Genomic DNA, 15,572 nt, shown 5'->3' with positions numbered 1-15,572 from the left:
CAATTCCATGCTTTGATCCTTTTTGTCCCCAAAAAAGGAATCTATGGTAGGATCGTGTTTCCTCTGCTTTCTCATGTTGCCAGTCAATTACTTGACTTTTGAACGCTTTGCCACAGTAGAACTCTGCTTTCAAAATGAAAAGAGCTTTGTCCCAAATTGCTGGGGGTTTTGCAGCTGCTGGAGTAATTAGGGAGGCACTCTCTCTCCAGCCCCCACAGGGTTTGGCACCTGGCCACACATCCCAGGACCTTCACCCAAGACCTCGATCCAGATCCAAGCAGGTTAAAGCAAGAGCGATTACCCTCTGAATGGCTGCTTGGTCCCCCTATGATCTGCCGGCCAGGAGCTCCTGAGGCAGCCACTTGGCACAGCTGCCGCACCTCCCCTGCTTCTTGCCCTGGGGGCAGGGGCCGGACCATGCTCCTCCATCCACCCCCGTTCCAAAAGAGTCCCACACTGAACTTTTACTTTGTCTTTGGTGTTTACCAGTTGAGAAGTCTGGAAACTGCCACAGCTGCTGGTGATTCACTCTCCTGAATTATACTCAGTGGCTGCTAATTGGGGCTGCCCTGGGGATGGAATTGTGTGGCTCACACCAGACTGGGCTCGGCTCCCAGCTCCGTGCCATAGCCCCTTCCTGCCAGCCTGTTGGCCTGCCAGGTTTCCTTCAGTGGGAGGTTTGTTTCTCTCTGTCACTTTGTGAATTCTGTAGCTCTAAAGTTTGTTTAGAGCCATTTTTATGTATATTGGAGGAGGTGGGAGCCAGAGCCACACAGAATTCCTGTTTCTATTCCACCATCTTGGCTTTGCCCCTGAGACCACAAATATCATGGAAAGAAGGACATCTGGAAAGGTGGGCTGGAATCAGACTGTGAGGGGCTTAAAATGCCAAAAACCAAGTTTGTATTTGATACCAGAGGCACTTTGTGCCTAGCCATACAGGACCAACGCTAGCCCTCTGCAAAGAGAAGGATCAGCCGTTTCAACATGGAAGGGACCTCAGAGGTCATGGAGTCTGACTCTCTCATTTCACAAAGAAGAAAACTGAGTCCAGAGGACCTTACCTAAGGTCCTTGGAGTAAGTGGCAGCAGTAGGATTCCCACTCTGGTTGTCTTTATTGGGAGCCAGTCCTCTTTTCACTGTCACACACTGAAAGTTATGGTGCTGGGAATCAAGATGGTGGAGTAGAAACAGGAATTCCTCGGGACTCCAACTTCCACCTCCCCCAATTCATGTAAAAAAGGGACTCTGAACAAACCTTGCAGCTGCAGAACCCACAAAATGACACAGAGAAGCTAACCTTCCGCTGAGGACAGCCCGTCAGGCCAGCAAGAATTAGCCAGCGCAGTACTCTGGGAGCTGAGCCCAGGCCCCCAAGAGCCAGAGGTTTTAGCCCCAGGGCGGGCCTGACCAGCCACCAGCCAGAGGGACTCAAGATCACCAGCAGCTGTGGCCGTTTCCAGATTTATCAACACATAGATGCTAAGGACAAAGTGAGAAGTCAGTGCAGTCTGGACTTTGGGACCCAGTAGTTGGTAATTCGGTCAGCCTTTGCCCCTGGGGGTGAGAAGCCACTGAGGAACTGTGGCCCTGCAGCTGCCACCACATGTCATCTTCAGCTCCTGGCCTGCAGAGTGTAGGGGGACTAAGCAACCAGTCTGAGGGGTAATCGCTCTTGCTTTTACCTGCTTGGATCTGGATTGCAGTGTAGGGTGGAGGTCCTGGGGTGTGTGTCCAGCTTGCCAGAGCATGTGGAGGCTTCAGAGAGGGCACCCAACTAATACCTTTGGCAGCTAAGAAACCCCAGTGTTTGGGATGAAGCTCCCCTTTCTGGTGGTAGAGTCCTACTGTGGAAAAAAGCCCAGGGGTCAAGTGATTGAGTGGTGACATGAGCAGGCAAAGAAAGCAAAATAAACAGAGCAACCCAACTTTACACTCCTTTTTTGGCATCAAAAAGGATCAAAGCATGGAATAGGAGGAAGACAGTGAAGTCAGAACTCCTGCACCAAAAGCTTCAAAGGAAAATACAAGCTGATTACAGGCCATAGAGAAGTGGATAAGAGAAGTGGAGGAAAAATTGGGAAGAGAAACGAGAATGATGCAGGAAAATTATGAAATGAGAGTCAACAACCTGACTGAGGAAAATAACACCTTAAAAATAGACTAACTGAAATGGCAAAAGAGGCTCAAAAAGGCAATGAGGAGAAGAATGCCTTAAAAAGCCGAATTTGCCAGATGGAAAAAGAATGTCAAAAGTTCACTGACGGGAATCATTCCTTCAGAATTAGATTGGAGCAAATGGAAGGTAATGACTTTATGAGAAATCAAGATGCTGTTAAACAGATCCAAACAAATGAAAGAATAGAAGGCAATGTGAAATAACTTATTGGAAAACCCACTGACCTGGAAAATAGATCCAGGAGAGATCATTTAAAAATTATTGGACTACCTGAAAGCTATGATCAAAGAAAGAACCTAGAAATCATCCTCCAAGAAATTCTCAAGGAAAACTGCCCTGATGTTTTAGAACTAGAGGGCAAAATAGAGGTTGAAAGAATCCACTAATCACCTCCTGAAAAAGATCCCAAAAACAAAACTACGAATTTTATAGCTGGGTTCCAAAATTCCCAGATCAAGGAGAGAATTTTACAAGCAGCCAGGAAGAAACAATTTGAATATTGTGGAAACACAATCAGGATAACCCAGGATCTGGCAGCTTCTACACTGAGGGATCGAAGGGCTTGGAATATGATATTGCAGAGGTCAAAGGAGCTGGGATTAAAACCAAAAATCACCTACCCAAGAAAACTGAGTATCATGTTTCAGGGGAAAATATGGTCATTCAGTGGAATAGAGGACATTCAAGCATTCTTCTGAAAAAAACAGAGTTGAATAGAAAATTTGACATTCAGATACAAGGAGCAAGAGAAGCATGAGAAGGTAAACAGGGAAAAGAAATCATAAGGAACTTATCAGAGTTGAACTATTAACATTCCTACATGGAAAAACAATAATTGTAACTGATGAAACTTTTCTCAGTATGAAAATAGTTGAAGTGAATATAAATATATACATGTCTATATAGGAGGGTATATGGGCATATGAATACATATGTGAATGTATGTATATATGTTTACAGGTATACATAAATAGAGGGCACAGGACCAATTTAATAGGAAGGGACGATACTTAAAAGGTGAAATTAAGAGGTGAGAGAGGAATATAATGAGAAGAGATGGGGAGAGACAGAATGGGGTAAACTATCTCATATAGAAGAGGCAAGGGAAAATGGTTACAATGGAGGGGAAGAACAGGAAGGTAAAAGGGAATGGGTCAACCTTATTCCCATTGAATTTGGCTTGAGGAGGGAATGAAATACACACTAAATAGGGTATCTCACCCTACAGGAGAGTAGGGGGGGAAGGGGATGAGAGGGGGGATGATGGAAGGAAGGGCAGGCTGGGGGAAAGGGAAGTTGGAAGCACCCACTTTTGAAAAGGGTCGGGATCAAAGTAGAGAATAGAACAAGTGGGAGGTGGGATAGGAGGGAAGGAAATATAGTCAGTCTTTTACAATATATCTACTATGTTAATGTTTTGCATTAGCCACACAAGTTCAACCTATACTGAACTGCTTATCTTCCCAGTAAGGGTGGGTGACAAGGGAGGAAGGGAATTAATCTGGAAATAAAAGTTTTAAAATCAAATGTTTATATATATATATATATATATGTATATATATATATAATATGCTATTATTAATACTACTTCACATGTAATTGGGAAATAAGATATACAGGCACTGGGGCATAGAGATCCACCATGCCCTAGTGGAAAAGTCGAAAGGGGTATGGGAGAAGATATGGGAGAGAGCAGATTGGAGGAGGGGATTTCCTGTGGGACTGCTATTTTGGGGTGGTGGGTAGGGGAAAAATGGGGAGAAAATTTGTAACTCTAAATCTGGTGGAAATAAATGATGTAAATCAGAAGTTAATACAGCATTTGAAAAAAAAGTTCTGGTGCCCAGTGCTATGAGCTGTGTGTATAACAATATTAACAAGGCCTCTCTCTCCTTCTGCTCACTCTCCAATCCATTTGTTCCTCTGGATCCTCAAGCTTGGGCCCTCTCAAGAAAAGCTGAATAGAGATGATTATTTCCATTTTCATTTCAACCCGACTTTATTAAGTATTTATGCTCTAGGCCAGGTGTTTCACTACAGTGTTCAGGGTGAGCAAAACATGGCAGGCCTCCCTCTTAGATCCTGTTTGAGGAAAAGAAGAGGTACACAGCCATTTCAGAAGGGCAGGACAGCATTAACAACTAGAGGTTTGAGGAAGGCCTCTCAAAGGTACAGGAAGTACAGCTGAGACTGTGAATGAAGAGGCATTCAAAGTGTGGGGATCAGCTTGTCCCAAAGTCCAAAGGCTGGAGATGGAATGTTGTGTACAGGGAGTGTGTGAAGGGAAATGTGCAATGAGTCTGAAAAGAGAGATCAGAACCAGACTGTGAAGTAGAAGTTTATCTTTGTCCCTGGAGATAATAAGGAGCCACTGGAGTTTCTTGAGCATGGGAGTGACATGGTTTGACCTGTGCTTTAGGCCTATGACTTCGGCAGCTGTTCAGAGGCTATTGTAATAATCCAGGTGAGAGCTTATGATGCACTAGCCGACAGTAATGGTCTCAGTTCATATCCTTGCCCAACTTAGTCCCTATATCACCTTGTATAAATCACTTTGCCTCAGTTTCCTTCTCTTTAAAATGAAGGGGGGGAGCTAGATTGTGTTCCTGTGATGCTGATTCATTATCCTCCCTTAACTATTCTCCCAGGACAGCACCAGAGCAGGCCTGGCAGGCCTTTCCCTAGTGCTTCCTTCATTGGAGTTGACCATTATCCTCTGTGTCCTAAAGTTTAGTTGGCCTGCCTGGTCTGAATGTGAAGCCTAGCTGCTGTTTCTGGACCAGCAATCAGGGTGGCAGGGGAGGAACCAGAGGAAGGGATGACAGACACTGGCCCTGGGGGAATGGAGAGGACCTGTAAGAAGGAAGGGAGGGAGAGAGGAAGAGTGGGAGGGGGGAAAGAAAGCAGGCAGGCTTCTAGTTGTGAAGAGATTCCCTTTGGAGGATTTACGGGAAGAGTATTCCACGCAGTAGGAGTTCCAAGGTTTTCTCCACATTAGAATGGAAGCTTCTGGAGGGCAAGGATTGGTTTGGCTTTCATCTAGCTATTCCTCTTCCAGGGGAGGCTCCTTGGAACCAGGAAAAACTTAGCTCAATTCCTGTCTCGAATGGATACTGGGTGACCCTGGATAAGTCACTTGACTTCTTGGTGCTCTAGGCTGCTCTGTAAGACTAAGTTGCAGAGAAGGTTGTGTCATGTATTAAAAAAAGAAGCTTTCTTCTTGTTGCACAGGTCAGAGCTTTGCCTACTGAGCCACCTGGCCACCTCTCAGTTGAGATAAGAGTGTTTCACTGACCTTAAACCACATACAAGTGGGGGTGTTAATTCCACACCACTGGCACATCCCTCACCTCCTGCCCAACATGTAGAGTGCTTTACCAGCTGGCACCTTCCCCCCTTTCTAGGCCTACTTGCCACCCCTCTGCATGTTGTAGGAGCTCTCATATCCTCCATCATGCTGGCTCTTCCCAATTCTTGGTTTCCCTTCAAGACTCAACTCAAGGGCTCCTTTCACCCTGAAGTCTTTCCTGATGCCCCCGCCAATGACCTTGCATGCATTTTGTATGCCTTCTGTCCAAATTTCTGCATGTGCGTGTGGTCTCCTCCACTAGACTGGGAGGTCCCCGAGGGCAGGGGTTCTTTTTGTATTTTCTTTGTATCCACAGTGCTTAGCACAGTGCCTGACACATGTTTAATCAATACTTATTGGTTGGGGCAGCTAGGTGGTGCAGTGAATAGACCACAAGCCCTGGAGTCATGAGGACCTGAGTTCTAATCCAGCCTCAGACACTTAACACAAAAAACTAGCTGTGTGACCTTGGGCAAGTCACTTAACTTCAATTGCCCTGCCTTCCCTCCTTCAAAAAAAATGCCTATTGGTTAACTGATCTGCTTAGCTCTCCTCTCTCCCCCCAATATGCCCCAAATGGTCTGACACTCAGATACTGAGTAGGTAACGGGAGGATGGCACTTTCCAGGACTGGCAATGCCCTACATGAAGTACCTGAAGGGGAGGCCTCAGCAGAGGGAAGCCAGAGCTCAGTGGCCAGTCGCCAGAACTCTACACTGCCAGGGGAGCCCTAGAGAAAGCACAGATTAAGCAAGATGTAGGCCAGTCTCAAGACATGAGAATATCCCAGGGTTGGTCACAGAATCATTGAGTTTCAGAGGTAAAAACGATGTTAGGGGACCTCTGATTCAATCTTGATCTTAACAAAAATCCTCTTTCCTACATGCTTGGCCATGGTCTTCCAGCCTTTGCTTCTAGTCAGAGGAAATGCACTGTGGGTCCTGGGTTCCATAATCCCAGCCCCCATGCAGCCCTTCCACTTTGAGGCATCTAAGAAGTGTTCCTTGAAATCCAGCCCAAATCTGCGGCTCTGAGACTCCCCTCCCCCCCCCCCTTCCCTCCCCTTCCCTTCCCTCCTCTTTCTCCTCCCCTCCCTTCCCTTTCCCTCCTCCCATCCCCTCCCCCTCTGCTCTGGGCCCAGGAAGAACAATCTAATCCCTCTTGTCTGCCCCTCAGATACTTAAAGGAGAGCTCTCATGTGCCCACTCCAACTTCTTATCCCTAGTCCTTCAAACAGTCCTGTGTGGCCTGATCTGGAGGCCCTTGACCATCCTAATGGCCATCCTCCAGGCTTGCTGCTTACTATGGCTCCCCCTTACTGTAACCACTCTCTTGGCTGCTGTTGATTCTTCTCAGACATCCACCTTCTCCATCTTGCTTGGGGGAAGTTGTCTGTTTTGAACTCAGATCGAAGATTTGTTTTTGCAGAGTAGGCAACCATGAGATGTTTCTCAGATAAAATTGCATTTCATCTGATTAGGTCTGGCCTGGTGTTCTCATCTCATCTGAAACATGTTGGGGGATCCTGAAATTGGCTGATGGCACAGAGCTAAAGACAGATCTCTTAGGGCAGAGATTACCAAACTTTTTGATTACATATTACCATTGAAAACTATTTTTGAATATGTACATTCAATATGTAGAAACCGTTATTTATAAGTCATATACACATTCTATTATGTTAGTAATTATAAACACTATAGAACTTAAGCAAAAATAGAAGCTAAAAATAATGAAAGAGAAATGAAATTCTATTTGATCTCAAAGACACTGGGGAGCCACAGGAGCTCATTGAGTAGAGGTGTTAACATGGTCAGATCTGGACTTCCCCCCAACTGGGGGAAGCCTGAAAGCAAAGGGGTCTAGTTTGAGGGTGATTATAATAGTCAAGGCAAGAGACAGTGAAGCAGCGGGTGGCTATGTGAGGGCAGAGAAAGGGACTTATCTGAGAGCTGTGAAGGAAGAGAGGATGAGATCTGTGAGAGGATCATCTACGAGGGGCTGGAGTGATGAAAGACCCAAGAAGGACTCTGAGGTTGAGAACTTGGACATCTAAAGGGATGGAAAGAGAGATGAGGGAAGCATCTGGGGGAAAGAGAATCCAGTGAGAACTCCAATGTGCAATATGCAACACAGCCATGCTGGCTTATCTTGGCTGACTCACCCTCCCTTGATGAAAAAGTGAAAAGTGTGTTTGGGGAGGTCGGGGCTCTTACTCACTTGGCCACTGCCAGGACCAAAGATTTGAGAGGCTGCCTTAGCTTTCAGGTGATGTGGGGGTGCTGCAGACTGGGCCAGTCAGTCACTTATAAGCATTCCTTAAGGCCTTGCTATGTACTAGGCATTGTGCTACCAGTAGGGGATATAAAGAAAGCTTACATTCTACTACAGAAAACAACATGCAAGTAATGATATACATACCAGATCTAGACAAGCTATATTTAGACAATCTGTGTGGAAGGTAATTCCAGAGAGAAGGTGACGGAAAGAGGAAGGGGCCTGGAAAGGCATCCTCGGAAAGGGAGAATTTGAATTTGAGCTACTAGGAATGTCTGAGTTGGGGTTAGGTTATAATTGCTTCCAGGGCTGAAAGAGCAAAAAAAGAGCAAAAAATGAGTCATAGTTGGAGACAAGTTCATCATTAGCTTTCAAGGAGTAATCTCTTCCATCTCCCAATTGCTTAGTCCCTCTCTTGGTACAAGGCGCCCTACCTTGGAGACCACTGCCCTGAGGCCCTCCGCTGGAGACTTACTTTGAGGTTAACATCTCCCTATCATCAGCTCCCCTTTTGTTGTTGAGTGCTTTTGGTGTGTCTAACTTTTCATGGCCCCATTTGGGGTTTTCTTGGCAGAGGTACTGGGGTGGTTTGTCATTTCCTTCTCCAGCTCATTTTACAGATGGGGAAAGTGGGGCAAACCAGGTGAAGTGACTCATTCAGGGCCACACAGCTTATAAGTATCTGAGGCTGGATTTGAACTCAGGACTTCTCGCCTCTAGGCCTGGCACTCTAGCCATTGTGCCGCCTACCTGCCCCAGCTACCTGTGGGTGTGTCCATTTAACCAATTTGGAATCTAGCTAAATGAATTTCTCCTGTAACAAAAGCAATTGCTGGAGAAACTTAGTCTACAAGCACTTATTAAGCACCTACTGTGTGCCATTCACTGTGCTAAGATACAAAGAAAGGTAAAAGACAGTCCTTATCCTCAGGGAGTTCAGAGTCAAAGGAAGGAAGAAACCTCCAAACAACCAGTTACATCCAAGATATAGACAGGGTTGCTGGAAGGTTAGCTCCGAGGAAATGCCCTAGCAGTGGAGGGGTGGAAGGGTGGAGGGGGACTGGGCAAACCCTCTGGAAGAAGGTGGAATTGGAGCTGAGTATTGAAGGAAGCCAGAGAAACCAAGAGGTAGCAGTGAAAGGCTAGAGTCGGGAAGTGGATTGTCACACACAAAAATCTGTTGCAAATATTTTGCTCCAAATCCAAATAAATGATCTTGGCAGCATTTCGCCCCTGTCCAACAAGGCTCTGGGCCTGGTCTGGAGGAGGCCATGCTGACTCTGCCCTTTCTCAGTGTTCACTAATTCCTGTCCTTTTAGCAATCTGGCCTAGAATTTTCCCCAAAATAATGCCAACAGCTTATATTCCTAGGGCCCTTGAAGGGTCCCAATGTAGTTTATAGACATCCCATCACTGGGTGCTTTGGTTTTCCTAGGCTCAGTGGTCTAGAGTTCAGAAGCCAGGCTCTTTGGCTCTTTTTAGAATCAAGCAGTCAGGTTCTCTTCTATGGGAAGACTGTGCTGTGAGGTGCGGGGAGCCAGGGCCCCCCCACTCCCCTTGAGCTCCTTCAGATATCAAGGCCGGTGACTCAATAACTCTGAGTGCCAGCTCTTTGAATGACCTCAAAGGGAATTTGTCCCTGATGAGTGGGGCCCATCAAGGACAGCTGGGTCCTCTCTTGCTGTGTCCCTCCTTATCTTGGCCATCAGCTGCCTATTAGCCATGGCTTGTTCTGTTCTTTCTAGTACAAAGATTATTCTCCTTGGCAGAGAAAACCAAAGTAATCCAAACGTTGACTATCCTTCTCAGCTGTCTCTTGTGCCTTATCACAATCCCATCTACCCCAAGCAATGGTACTGGCCTCCCTTTGATCTTCTCCTTAATATGACATTTCTAAAAAAAGTCTGTTTTGTTTTCACTTGTTCCTAAAGAGAGGTCTCTTTAAAGAAGCTGACCTTCCCCTCCCCTCCCCTCCCCTCCCCTAACCTCTATGAACCCAGAGAACAGCTGGAGGGTTTGGATGATGCACTCTGGGATCTCCCATGGCCCCTGGTCCCCCTTCAGGTCCTGCTCTCCATGCTGTTACCATTACTGCTTGGATGGGGCTATCAGAGGAGCTGAAGCTAGAAGGGACCTTCCAATGCATTGGGGGCAATCTCTTACTTTCCAGAAGAGGACATCAAGGCCTGTGGTTCTGGGGACAAGCACTATAAAAGGGAAGAGTAGGGCCAACATGACCTATCTGTGAGATCCCTCCTCTTTCCTAGAGGACTGGGAAAGATCCAGAGGTGCCCAAGTTACAACAGGGCAAAATGTCCCACCTGAGTCTCTAAGAAAGGACAAGACTGAGACAAGAAAAACTGAGCTTCTTATCACAAAGCTTAACCAAAGATTTGACAGATGAGTATCCACCTTTCTCTAGCTCTGAGCCCGGCCCACTGTTTCCCTTGGTTCTTTGGAAAATCCTGTAACCTGGAGAGATAAGATTGTGGGAGAAGGGTAATGGAGCTAGGCTCAGCTCCTCAGCACCAGGAGGGATTAGAGGAAGACTTTAATGAAGGGAAAACAATAGCAAAGGGGAATGGGCATTGGACTTGGAGTCTCTGCTCTGCCACTTACTACTTGTATCACCAGAGGCAAGTCATGGATATCTCTGGGCCTCAGTTTCCTCATCTGTAGTATGAGAGGTCTGAACTATATGACTCCTAAATTCCATTGTGGCCTTATATCTATAATCTATGACCCTAACCCTTGCCCACTGGTTTTCCTCCTTCCTAGGGATATTAGAAAACCCAGTGAGATGATGTACAGGAAAGTGCTTTGAAGCACTGAAGGTACTGTGGGAAGGTCCTTTTGAACAAGTAGTTATTAAGTGTCTACTATGTTCTAGGTGCTAGGGATAAGTAGACAGAACAAAACAGGCCTTGCCTTCAAGGAACTTCCATTCTACTGGGAAGATATAATATGTCAAGAGAAGTATGAAGCTTAGGGACTTGTGATTTCTTTGGTATCAGGAATTCCCAGGTAAGGAAAGTCCCTCTTCCAATGCAGGCTGGTCACTCCCCTACAATTTATAGCTTTGGAGCATTGAGAGGTTAAGGGATTTGCCCAAGGTTACTTTGTCTGTATATGTGAGAGTTGACTCTTAAACTCAAGTCTTCCTGACTCTGTAGCCAGCTCTCTCTCTCTCTCTCTCTCTCTCTCTCTCTCTCTCTCTCTCTCTCTCTCTCTCTCTCTCTCTCTCTCTCTCTCTCTCTCTCTTTCTCTCTCTCTCTCCCATAATCTGCAGTATCTCATATAAATAGAGGTTTGTGCATAATTGGATGATGGGGAGAGAGAGACAGAGACAGAGACAGAGAGGGAGAGAGAGACAGAGACAGAGACAGAGAGAGAGAGAGACAGAGAGAGAGAGACAGAGACAGAGACAGAGAGACAGAGACAGAGAGAGCACAAGGACATAATGGATGAATTGAGATGAGGTAGGTAAGCATTCCAGGTCAGAGGGACAGTATGTGCAGAGCTACAGACATAAGAGACAGAATGGTATGTACGAAGAGTCTTTGGGTGGCCAGTTTGACTAGAATGCAGAGTGCGAAGAAAAGTATTAGAAAGTAAAATAAATTGAGAAAAGTATATGGGTTCCACCCATCAAATTGGCAAAGATGAGAAAAGGCAAGAATGGAAGGGCTAGGGAAAGACTGGTGCACAGATATACTGCTAGTAGAACTGGGGGGTGGTTTAATTGTTCTAGGAAACAATTTGGAGTTGTATCAGGAAAGTCACAAAAACTGTGCATGGCCCTTCACCAAGTGATTTTACTACTAGATATATACCCCCAAGGAAGTCAAAGACAGAGGGAAATGTTGTCTATATACCAAAATATTTATAGCAGCACTTTTTATGGTAGGAAAGAACTGAAAACAAAGAAGGTGTCCATAAAATGGGGAATGGTTCATGAATGTAATGGAATATTATTGCCACAGAATTCAGAGAAACTTTGGAAGAGCTGTATGAACCCATGCAAAGAGATATAAGCAGAACCAGCAGTATAATTTGCATAATGATCACAATAACAAAAAGGAAAACAACCTCAAAAGATTTCTGAATCAATGCAGGGACCAATTGACTTCAGGGGAATGATAAGTGAACCAGGCATGCTCCCTACTTCCTTCAGAGAGATGATAGGCTAGAGGTGTGCAATGGTATGGCCGATGTGTTGGTGTGTTTTGCTTAATCGTATTTCTTTGTCATAGGGTTCTATCTATTGGTGGTGGGGATAGGTGGAAGGAGGGAGTCATTGGGAAATAATCCCTCCAAAAGAGAAGTTTGTATTGAATCACAGAAACCAGAGGGAGCCACAGAGCTTCTTGAGCAGGTGAGTGGCCTGATCAGAGCTATGCTTCAGAGAAGTTTTAGTAGCTGTGTGGAGGCTGAATTTGAAAGAACAGAGCCTGGAAGCAAGGAGACCATGGACAGTTGCCTAGACAAGAGATAATGAGGGCCTGACTGAGGTTAGAGGTTATGTGAATGGAGAGAAGGGGAAAGGAAGGGAATAAGCAATTGCTAAGCACCTACTATGTGCTAAATACTTTCCAAATATTATCTCATTTGATCTTCCTTGAGAGCAGGGACTATCTCTTTCCTCTTTCCTCCAGAACTTAGCACACTACCCAGCAGAGGATGAGTACTTAATAAATGTTTATTGAATGAATGAACCACAACCCTGGGAGATACGTGCTGTTATTATCCCCATTTGACAGTTGAGGAAACTGAGACAGGTTCAGCCACTTGTCTGGAGTTACCAGCCAAGAAGTGTCTGAGGCTGGATTTGAGCTCAAGTCTTCCTGAATCTAAGCCCAGAGCTCTAGCCACTGGGCTATCTAACTGCCCTGACAGAAAATTTGGGGAGGTGGAATCAACAACCTTCCAACTGAGTAAATCAGGTCGTGAGGGAAGAAGCAGAGGCCAGGAAGGCTCTCCGTTTATAAAACAGGATGTCTGAGGATGGTGGTGCCTTCACTGGAAGTAGGAGAGTCTGGAGGAGGGGAGCTAATGGAGGGGAAGGCTGAACCTTTGGTCTTTCAAATACCAAGGAAACAGGCCATTTGTCCAGCCTAACCTTGTGCCCTCTGGTATGGCAGCTGATTTGTCTGGGCCAGTTTTCTGCCCTCTGGGATGGTGGCTGAGTCATGCATGGCCCAAGGAAGTTTCTAAGTCATGGTGCCAAAGATGGTCTCCAGCTACGGTGGTAAGGTTCTCTGAGCTCATTAACCTGGGGTGAGGAGGACTCCCACCTAAATCAGAAGATGTGTCTCACTCTGGACAGTGATCACCAGTCCATGTGAAATTAGGGATCCAGCAAGCTACAGAAGCAGTGGGCATCCAAGGGGCTTGCATCCTGGATCACAGGAAACACCAGGGAAGTCAAATGGAGAGTCCTATCCCCCTGCCCTCTGAGGCCCGCTGTGGCTTGGAAGCTTGGCCTGACTTCAGCCAGGAAGGCCTGGGTTCAGACCCCAAGCACTTCAGACCCCTGGGACTTTGGGCAAGTCCCATCAACTCTAAAAAATAGGGATAAGATCCTAAGGAATTGCCAACTTTGAAGCACTGAGTGTCATTTAGGACTCAGGAGGAGGCTGGGCCACAGGCCTTGTCCTTGCAGACCCCAGATTCCCATACATGGCACACAGAGAGTTAAATGAAACTGCGTGGGACTGTCCTTCATTGCTGTAGGAGTCATGAGTATCAGCCCCTTAGAGGGAGAGCCCTTGAAGGTCTGTAGATGAGGAGACTGAAGCCCAAAGAGTGGGCAGAGCAATAGGGTTGGATTCCTGAGTCTTGGATTCAGATCTTGCCTCTGGCGTTCCCTGCATTGGGCAAAGCCCTTCCTCTCTCTAGGCTTCCATGTGAAGTCCTTCCTCGAAGCCCTGGAGGTTTCTGCAGGCTCAGATCCTCTGCTCTGCTGACCTCAGGGCCCCAGGTCAAGCAGGCTCCTCTGGCTCCCACTTTGTACCAGACTGCCCCCTGCTGGCACCACAGCTTTGCAGAAGGCCCACTTACCCACTCAGCCTTGTGCCCCAGCCCTAGTGCCCACTTCAGTTAGGCTGAACAGAGATGCCAGGAGTCAGGGTGGACTTCACCAGACACAGTGGAGAGAGCCCCAACCTGGGAGGGGGCCAAGAGACTGGCATTTCAGTCTAGCCTCTGCCCCTTACTCAAATCCTGGCCCAGCCCAATATCTACTGGGCATAGAACACTGGCCTAAGTAACATCGGAGCCCTCTCCAGACTCTGAGTGGCTGAAGTTGAAAGTTTGTCCCCCCCCCCACCCCAATACTCACTTTGGCAAACTAATCATTTCCTGTTTGAATAGTTTTCTGTGCCCAGCTTTGGTAAGGCATGTGGATTTAGAGTTTCAATTCAGACTCAGTCACTTACTAGCTGTGTGACCCTCTGTGGCCTCAGTTTCCTCCTTTGTAAAATGGGGATAATAAGACTTGTACTTCCTGCTTCCCAAGAAGTAAGCCTCTGAAACCATGTAGCACAGTGGAAAGAATGCTGAATGGTGGGATCAGGAAAGTTTGAGCGCAAATCTCTGCTTTAGGATTTAGCACTGGCAGACATCTTAGGGGGCCTCTGATACAAATAAAGACACTATGGCCCAGAGAGGTTAAGAACATTTCCCAAGGTCACACAGAGCAGCAGCAGCATTTGAACCCAGAGCCCCTTCAAACTTTTTTCACTTTATTACACATTTATTACATCCCAGCACTTCTTAAAGTGATGACCTTTGATTCCCTGGGCCTCAGTTTCTTCCTCTGTAAAATGAGGGTGAAAAAGAAGCGCGTGTCTGAGGTGTTTGCCATGTCTGGAGCCAAAGGCCCAGAGGAAACATGATTGTCTCTAACAGTATAAAACTGACAGACAACACGGACAGGGTTGTACCAGGTGACCCTTGAGGGCCTTCCCAAATCTACATCTCTGATCCTATGAAACCTGGGTTCAAATCTTGCCTCTGTCCTTTATTCCCTGTATGACTTTGAGCAAGGCATTTCCCCTGGCCTGCCCCTGGCCTCAGTTTCCACCTCTGTCAAGTGAGTGTGATGGGCCCCTCCGGCTCCAGATCGATAGACAGTCGTAAAAACTATTATTGTCGAGGCAGCGGCTTGGGCTTGGGAGACCAGGGAGCCGGGAGGGGAGAGAACGGAGAAGCGGGGCAGGGGGGCCCCTGGGCGGGCGGACGTGGTAGGAGGCGGGAGGAGCCTGCGTCAATGACCCTCAGGAGGTGGGCGGACTCTTCCCCTCCCAGCCAAAGGAGCGGCTTGGCTAGCCCTCGGTGGTCAGCGGCCGCGCGCAGCCCGGAGAACTTGGCCTCGGAGCTCCCGGCTCCCAGCGCCCAGGCAGACCCCAGACGGACCCCCGACAGGCCGACCTCAGGCGGCAGAGGCGCCGGCGGCGGTTCTGAGCCCTGCCTGGTCCCAGGCTGCCAAGTGCCTTCGCTCTGAGCCTCAGAACGCCGAGCCTGCCTGCCTAAGGGTAAGAGGGAACTGCTGTCTGAGGCTGAGCCGCTGAAAGCGTCCTAGGAGAGCGCTGCCTGCCCCCATGCCCACCCCCAGGGCCAAGGGCAGGGGCTCCCCTGCGCCCCAAGAGACCGACCGGGGCACTCAGTGCCTCCCGCCTGGAGGCTCCTTGGGCTCCCGGCCGGCCCCCTGCCCCTGCCCGGCCCCCTGCCCCTGCCCCGCTCCTGCCCGGCTCCCGCTCCTGCCC

General features: G+C 47.5%; 1 protein-coding gene across 1 annotated transcript in view; it reads left to right on the top strand.

The window, feature by feature from the left end:
• Positions 1–15,095: 15,095 nt before the first annotated feature.
• The window catches only part of LHFPL1 (LHFPL tetraspan subfamily member 1), a 27,386-nt gene continuing 26,909 nt past the window's right edge, over positions 15,096–15,572 (top strand). The window contains exon 1 of the mRNA XM_069065206.1: positions 15,096–15,341. The gene's annotated coding sequence lies outside the window, so the exon portion shown is untranslated. The remainder of the gene's footprint in view (positions 15,342–15,572) is intronic.

Source organism: Petaurus breviceps, unplaced genomic scaffold, assembly GCF_028583685.1.
Source record: "Petaurus breviceps papuanus isolate PSGF00001 unplaced genomic scaffold, PetGlider_PUasm1.0 90681, whole genome shotgun sequence".
Lineage (NCBI taxonomy): Eukaryota > Metazoa > Chordata > Mammalia > Diprotodontia > Petauridae > Petaurus > Petaurus breviceps.
The sequence above is the reverse complement of the archived record's forward strand: the minus strand, read 5'-3'. Positions and strand labels throughout refer to the sequence as shown.